This window comes from Tupaia chinensis, unplaced genomic scaffold (assembly GCF_000334495.1).
Source record: "Tupaia chinensis unplaced genomic scaffold, TupChi_1.0 Scaffold000216_1, whole genome shotgun sequence".
In the NCBI taxonomy this organism is placed as follows: Eukaryota; Metazoa; Chordata; class Mammalia; order Scandentia; family Tupaiidae; genus Tupaia; species Tupaia belangeri.
Window position 1 is genome coordinate 576,508 of NW_006159691.1, and position 8,364 is coordinate 584,871.

At 48.6% G+C, this 8,364-nt stretch overlaps 1 protein-coding gene across 8 annotated transcripts in view; it reads right to left on the reverse strand.

Moving 5' to 3' along the window:
- PKIG (cAMP-dependent protein kinase inhibitor gamma) overlaps positions 1–8,364 on the reverse strand; it is an 86,813-nt gene that overhangs the window by 28,168 nt on the left and 50,281 nt on the right. The window contains exon 1 of one of the 8 annotated variants that reach the window (XM_027771469.1): positions 624–643. The exons of the other annotated variants lie outside the window; for them this stretch is intronic. The gene's annotated coding sequence lies outside the window, so the exon portion shown is untranslated. Of the gene's footprint in view, positions 1–623; positions 644–8,364 lie in introns of those variants that run through there. 8 annotated transcript variants of the gene reach the window in all.

The following is an 8,364-nucleotide window of genomic DNA, read 5'->3' on the forward strand; positions in this document are numbered from 1 at the left end:
GTCTCTGTCTCTTTCATGCGATCATCAATAAAACACATAAACATCTTTTAAAAGAAGAAATGGCGCGGGCGTATCTAGAACAAAGCTAGACCACAACCTCTTACTATATACAAATATAAATTCCAAAGGGATTAAAGGTTCTGAATGAAATTAAAACAAGAAAACTATGGGAAGAATATTTACATAATGTTGAGGGTAAGAAAATTATTCCTAAACAAGGCAAGAAGTTCAGAGACTGAAGAAAAAATTAAAAGTAAATATATTTTAGAATAAAAAATAAACAAATGAGAGATTATGAAAATATCCTCAGCACATATGCAATCCTCAATTGATAAATAAAAGATAAAAAGAATTTCTAGAAGTTGCTGAGTAAAAAAGCAACCAACTCTTGAGGAAGTTAAGTGAATGGAATTCAGGAAACAGGGCAGTAAAATGGACAATGAAAATGAAACGTTAAGTTACTAGTAGTCAGGAATATACAAAGTAAGCAACTATAAGACACTGGCTACCTGATTAAACTTGACCACAAAATAAAGCAACAGAGACAGAGAGAAAGGAGAGAAAATGGAAGAAGGGAGAGAAGACCTAACGCTGGGAAGGATTAGGGAACTGCAAGTACTCACGCACTGCTGGGAAGAAGGTCCCCGTGACTCTCGGTGAAGTAGGGTGCTATCAGCTAGTACCTGTTAACGCCAGACCTAGGCTCAGGGGCGCAGCAGTGCTAGGTCCCATGTGGAAAACTGTGCCTCCCCGGCCAACTCGCACACACTGGGCTGGGCAGGCGCACCCACGACCCTGGCTGGCTGAGAAGGCTGGGGCAATCACAGTATGAGACCCGTTGGGAATACTTCTCTCTCTCTCCCTTTGTCTCTCACTTTGATGAAAGGAATATAAACTTAAAAAAAAAAAAAATGTTAACAGGGACAGAGATGAAAGGAATATAAACTTAAAAAAAAAAAAGTTAACAGGGGCAGTCCTGTGACCTAATTGTTAAGGGAGTCAGATTCTATATGGCCAACCATGTGATACAAGGCTTGGCTCCAGTGGCTTAAAAGGCATGCCGTGCGTATGTGGGTATGTGGGTGTGTGCCCCGGATCCAGACAGAATAAAGAAATGGAGAAGAAAGGACTGTGGTCTGACGAGGTTCTACTGAGGGTTTTTTTTTCTTCCTCTCTGGCAGGCATGCCTGCCTCCAGCAATTAAAGAAAGAAAAAAACAAACAACATAGAAACAAACATATCAGCAGAGAAACACTGGCAGACTAGTTACACATTACCCATTTATCGTTACATGGACTGGATAAACTGCCTTTATTGTCATTTCCTTTTGTGATCAAAATAGAAGACTGTCCAACCTACTGTTTTAACAGTTGAAAACTAGGGAACCAGCAGTTAGCGTAATGGCTATGTTGCTGGACCCCCATATAGTCAACTGCGGTTCGAGTCTCGGACCCGATGGCTTGAACATGCTGGGCATGTGTGTGTGCGTACCCAAGATCCCGAGAGGAGAATGGAGGAGAAGGGATTGTAGTGTGGCCATCCCCCCTGGGGGGTGATTTCTTGCTTTCTGTCTCTCTGTCTCTGTCTTTCTGGCAAGCACCTGTGCCCTATAGCAAAAATCTCTCAAAAAAGGGGGGGAGGGGAGTACACACTATTTCCTAAGCATTTATGGCTTTACTTTCAAAAGGAGGAGGAAAAATATTTAAAAGAGAATAGCAGTTTACCCCTTGAAAATTCAAAAGACAGCCAAAAAGCTTCTGCTTGAAACTGCCCTGTTTTTAGCAGTGTGTGGGCTGGTTCTGCTGGTTCACTGCTTTCCAAGGCTCGGTGCCCTCCTCCACCCCAACCCAACAGCTCCCGGGAAGGCCCTCCAGGGAGCCCTGCAACCACAGCATCTTTGCCCACAGGTCTCTCTGGGTCTCCAGCAGATGCTTTGTCCTCTGTATCACGTGGCGCCAGGAATCCAGAAAAGTAAAATGGGGGTGTTGGCAAATCATGCTGATGGGAGAAGGAAGGAAAAGAAACGAAGTACTGGCAAAGACGAACTGCATGCACAAGCTCCTGGCCATGTTTCGAATCTGCTCTTTCAAAGCTACCTGAAAGGTACTCTCCACTTTCCCCAGGGGGGCTGCTGTGCTTTTAACATTTATTTTGCTTTCTTACAGTAGTAATAAGAGTTTCATTCAAATAACAGTGCCTCACGTTTCTACAGGACTTCATATTTAGCGAGGCATATTTTACGCAGCCTCCCGACTCGGCTCCACTCCAGCCCTCCCATCCACTGTCTACACAGCAGTCAACCTGCATCCTCAGGCCTCAGCCTAATTTTCCTGTCTCCAAACCCTGATTTCCAGCCCTCTCTCCTCCCTCTCCCTCGGTGCCTCAGCCATGCTGTCCTTGAGGCCTTTCACATGTGGACCTGTCCCTGCCAGGATAAGCCTCTCCCACTCCACAGCACCCCTCCCCTCCCCAGCTCTGGTATTCCTGACTCCCCACCTCTTTAAGGAAGGCCCCTGACCACACTCTCCTCTATGACTCACCCCGTTTCCTGACTACATAACACCACTGTTGTCCTGGTAAACTCCACGTGGGTAAGGGCCAGGCCGATTTTATTTAGCACTGTCTGCCACCCTAGCCAGTGGTTGGCAGATATTAGATGCTCAATAAATATGGCCGACTACATAAAACTGTATCAAAGTGAACAGAAGACTCAGCTCAAACACTACTGTTCTTCACTTTCTCGAGCTTAAAGGTCTCATTTGCCTGGATAGTCTTCACAGCTCCTTGCTTATGCTCAACACATAAAGGGTTCTCCACATACAGCTGACCCTGGACCCCTGGTGCAGACCACCCTCCTCTACTCACACAGGGAAAAGCCCACATACGACTTTCCTTCTTTCATTCTTTACGAGGAAGAGAGACCATTTTTGACAGGGCCTCGCCATGTCACATCCTCCTACCCCAGCATCCCCGTTAGTTGGGACCATAGGCACACACCACCATGCCTGGCCTGGTAGGTTAGGCTGGGAACTGAGCCTGGGCCTCCCATAGGCCCTCAGCCGTGGCATGACATCACCCTCAGCTTGTGCCACCATAGCTCAGCCACGTATAAGAAGGGATTTCAAAAAGTTCATGGGAAATGTAGAATTTATTTTGGTGTAAAAAAATGCACAGGGCTTGGTCTGTGGCCTGGTGGCTAAGGCAGCTAGATCCCACATGGCCACCCATATGGTTCAAGTCCCACACCCGGTGACCTGAGAAATACAGGGGCATGTGTGTGAGTGCCCAAAATCCCAAGAGGAGAGAGAGATGGAGAAGGGATTGTGGCATGACCGTTGTCCATGGGAGAGGTCTTTGTCCTCCCCCCACTCCTACAAGTGCGTGTACTCTCCAGCCAAAAAAAGAGGGGATCCGTATATAAACGAGTTCATGTAGTTCAAACACACGTTGCTCGAGGCTCACTGTAGACGGATTCTCGCACACACACACAGGAAACTGCAATGACGACAGCCTCTGCTCCTCTACAGTCTCTTCTCCCACCAGGGGACTACAGCACAGAGCAGGAGCACTCCACCCAGGGAAAACTTCCAATTAGAGCTGAACCGGAAGTGCAGTGGTAGCATGTGAGGGGGGACGGGGAGTCAGTCTTTACTCAAAAACCGGGAAGTGGGGAACCAGCAGTTAGCGTAATGGCTATGTTGCTGGACTCCCATGTAGTCAACCGCGGTTCGTGTCCCGGACCCGGTGGCTTAAAACTCACGCCGGGTGCGTGTGCGTGCGTGCCCAAGATCCCAAGAGGAGAATGGAGGAGAAGGGATTGCGGCGTGACCATCCCCCCTGGGGGGGTGATTTCTCGCTTTCTGTCTCTATGTCTCTGTCTGTCTGGCGAGCACACGCACCCTATAGCAAAAACCTCTTAAAAAAAAAAAAAAAAGAAATACCGGGAAGTGAAGAGTCACTGAGTGCTGACTTATTTCAGGCGTTTTTCTGCACGATCTTGTTTTCCTTCCTCGTACATGTTTTAATTTTGTAATCAGACCAAAAAAATACAAACAAAACACAACCCGCAATATATGTTATAAAATCAAACCAACAAAGACCAGTGGTGAATTTATACTACAAAAATCACCATCCTGGGCTGGCTCTGTGGCCTGGTGGTTGAGGGAGCCAGATTCCATATGGCTGACCAAGTGGTTCAAATCCCAGCACCAGTGGCTTGAAAAACGCACAGGGCACACATGCATGCACGTTTGCCCCAAACCCTGAAAGGATGGAGACAGCAAGAAACTGCAACGTGACCTCATCCCCCTAAGAGGGCACTTTCTCCCTCTCCTCTGTCTCTCTTTAGTTGCCATACATATCCTGTGGCAAATTAAAAAAAAAAAAAATCACCAATCCCCATGTTTCTTTACTACAACTGGAATTCCAGATTCAGGGCCCTCCGAGGTGAGCCCCTACATATGTGAGGAAGGTGCCTTCATTCCTCTGAAGCCAGGGTTTTCGGGGGGGGGGGGAAGCTCTCTGCTGTCCTGGCTGCTCTCTAACACAAAAACGCAAATACACCCGGAGTTAGGAGCTAGACAGAGTGTGAAATCACAGCCCTGCTCTAGGTCAGGACCTCCCTAGGACACTAACCCGTCTGGCATTTTGTAGTAGTTTTGCACATTTCTTTCTAGTACTTTTTACATGCCGTTCCCTGCCTGTCCCTGCACACAGACCTCCACAAGACCAGAGGCTGCATCTTTAATCACCTGATTCTTCCAGCCAGTGCTCAATGTTCAGTGCTAATAGGCTGTCAATAAACACTCACCGACTTGAGACACGCCTATAAAGTGCTAACCACAGTAACTGACCCAGGGCCTTGAACCCAATAAGAACACATTAGCCACCAAATACTTCCTTTCTTCCATTTTGAAGAGCCAAGCTGAAGCCAATACTTTCATGAAGAATAAAAAGTCTTCTTTTAAAGTTAGAAAAGGCCGGCTTTTTCCAGGAAAAGCTGATGCATTCTCAACTGCAGTTCAGAATCGCTCAGCATCACGGCTCAGCATCTGCAGCTCCCAAAGAAACCACTCTTTGAAGGAGCCGTACTCAATGTTTTCACAGGGCCTTTTGGAAGGATTTCCAGGAGGTAGTGAGCTCAGCTTTGCTGATTTCAGAACTCCGGATTTTCCACCTCTGTCTCCACTCAGGAGTCATGTCTGACCGGATGGGAAAATATTCGGCAGAGTTCACTAGGCGAGCCCAGCTTCTTCCTTAAGCTGCTCAGCCGCGGCCCTGGGGCCAAGGAAAATAGCCTCCACTCCTGCTTCTGGCCTCAGCACTGCTGGCTGACCTGAAGGTCGGTGTCACCTGACTGGGGGTGGGCACCGGTGCTGAGGCTCAGCTGAGGAGCTGACGCGCAGCTCCAGGTCCATCACAGAGGTGACTTCAGGCTCCATGCACAAATGCCACCCATGACTGAGCGGGTACATGCCTGTGGACTGGCTAACAGCTTCTTGCTGGAAGTTGTAATACGACTAATTCTGAGCATGCATTCTGGACTGCTAAGAGCTTTCCGGGCTCTGTCCCTTTCATCTGCACAGCGCCCATTGGAGGAAGGTAAGGTTGTGACCCGGCATTTCCGCTCTGTGAGGCGAGGTAATCCTCCAGGTTCTCTCAGCCAGGACATGGTGAGGACAGACCCTTCCCTGCTATCTTTGCCGATTTCTTGTTGAAGCCTGGACTGTCTAAACTGACAGAGACAGACAGGGTCACGACCAGTTCCAGGGTCATAAATGCCCACAGGGGCTAGTGTAATGGGCTACACAGACAAGTGGTGTAGACCAATGGTAGTCAAATTAAAAATGAGCAGGGACTAGCAGATGGCGTAATGGCTACATCACTGGACTTCCATGAAGTCAACCGCAGTTCAAATCCTGGACCCAGAGGCTTAAAACTCAAGTCCATGTGTGCCCAAAATCCTGAGAGGAGAATGGAGGAGAAGGGATTGTGGTGTAGCCATCCCACCTGAGGGGTGATTTCTCACTTTCTGTCTGTCTCTCCAGTGAGTGCTTGTGCCCTATAGCAAAAATCTCTCAAAAACAAAACAAAACAAGAGCAAAAATACCACTCTGCCCTTTGACTCTGGCTCAGTTCTCTTCTAACAGGGAGAGAAACTCAGACCCAGGGAAGTGATGTGGACAGGGGTGGGAAGTTCAAGGGCTTTAGGGAGAGCCGTTCTCACTAGGAATACTGGCTCCATCACCTGCTGGCTGCAGGACCTTGGGTGAGTCACCTCACCTCTCAGGAATGGGCCTCTCCTCATACCATTGCTGGGGAGATCGAATGGACCGAGCACATGCAAGACATCCAGGCGGTGCACACCTGTGTTCTAGGAAGTTGTAAATGCCGAGTAAGAGCTTTGGACATAGCAGTCCCTCCCACAGCCTACCTGCACTTCCAAGCTGCCCTAAACTCAGTGTTGGGGCAGCCAAGATGGGGCGTTATCAGGAAACACCCACCGAAGACAGGGCTGACTTTGACAGCACAAACAAGGAACGGAAGCCACCGCCATGTGGTGCACGAAGACTGGATGGAGGGCTATGAGACCCTCCACCATGTTTCCACTCCCCTCCGCCTGGCAGGGACAAGGCCCAGGTACCTTCCTTCCACATCACCTCCTCACCACCACCTTATTTACTTTTTTTTTTTTTTTAAGAGGTTTTCACTGTAGGGTGCGTGCACTTGCCAGACAGACAGAGAGAGACATAGAGACAGAAAGCGAGAAATCACCACCCAAGAGGGGATGGTCACGCTGCAATCCCTTCTCCTCCATTCTCCTCTCGGGATCTTGGGTCAGCACGCACACGCACCCGGCGTGAGTTTCAAGTCACCGGGTCCAGGACGCAAACCGCGGTCGACTACGTGGGAGTCCAGCGACATAGCCATTACACTAACTGCTGGTTCCCCTCACCACCACCTTAGAAAGAGGAATGACTTTTTTAATTATGCAAAGTCTTGAGATCCTGGGGGGGCTGGAGTAAGGTGAAGGAGGAAGCCCTGGCCTTCACAATGCCCATGCCCATGGGGGAGGGGGGTTCCACTGAGAAGTATGCAGCTTTAAATATGCCAGGGGACTTTGAGAACCTCTTGCTAAGAATAATCTTAATTCAAACAAATTATTTCTAAATACCGTTCTTCTTGAGGACTAGGGCCTTGGACAGCCTTGACAAAAACAGTCTTTAAATTGCCAGGACCTGGAACCGTGGAAACTCAAGATCCAAGATCTGCCTTCTTTGACTTTCCTTTCACTTAAGCTGGGGCCTACCTTTTTCTGCATTAGTGGAGGCCATGTCCAGGTTAAAGAAAGGGCAAGGGATGGGACCAGCAGTTGCCATAATGGCTATGTCGCTGGACTCCTATGTAGTCAACAGCAGTTCAAGTCCCAGACCCAGTGGCTTAAACTCACACCGGGTGCATGTGCATGCGTGCCCAAGATCCTGAGAGGAGAATGGAGGAGAAGAGATTGGAGAGTGGCCATGCCCCAGGGGGTGATTTCTCACTTTCTGTCTGTCTGTCTCTGTCTTTCTGGTGAGCGCATGCACCCTATAGCAAAAAACCTTTCAAAAAAAGAAAAAGAAAGAAAGAAAAGAAAAAGAAAGAAAAAGAAAGGGCAAGGGAAGCAAATACAGGTTTGCCCTCCTACTCTCTCACTGGCAGGTATGAAGGACTTTTAGTTAAAATAAGGAAGCTGCGTCTCCTTTGTCCATATGTGCCAGGCTTCCCACCAGGCAATGGGTACAGTGATGGGCTAGACAGACATGCAGAGAGGGTGCTTATGGTCTAGTGGACACGCAGGGAGTTGAGAGATGCCAGTAACTACCTAAGTGCAGTTCAGGTGAACACAAGGATATACAGGTGCAGAGGACAGTGATGCTCAGTCAATGGGGTGAGGGGGCGATCACACTGGCCAGCTAGTGTTACGTAAAGAGCGGAACATAACATTGGCCCTACTTGGCACCAGCAGTTAGTGTAATGGCTGTGTCACTGGACTCCCATGTAGCTGACCGCGGTTTGAGTCTTGGACCTGGTGGCTTAAACTCACATCGGGCACGTGTGTGTGCGTGCCCAAGATCCCGAGAGGAGAATGGAGGAGAAGGGATTGCAGTGTGGCCATCCCCCCTGGGGGGTGATTTCTCACATTCTGTCTCTGTATTTCTGGAGAACGCATGTGCCCTATAGCAAAAACCTCAACAACAACAAAAAAAACAGGCCCTACTACATAAAAGGGGCTCAATATTTTTTCCTCTCTCCCCACGTGTGCCTGCTTATGCATGTACACACATGCACACACACAATCACACACCCCATGCTAAGACTTTC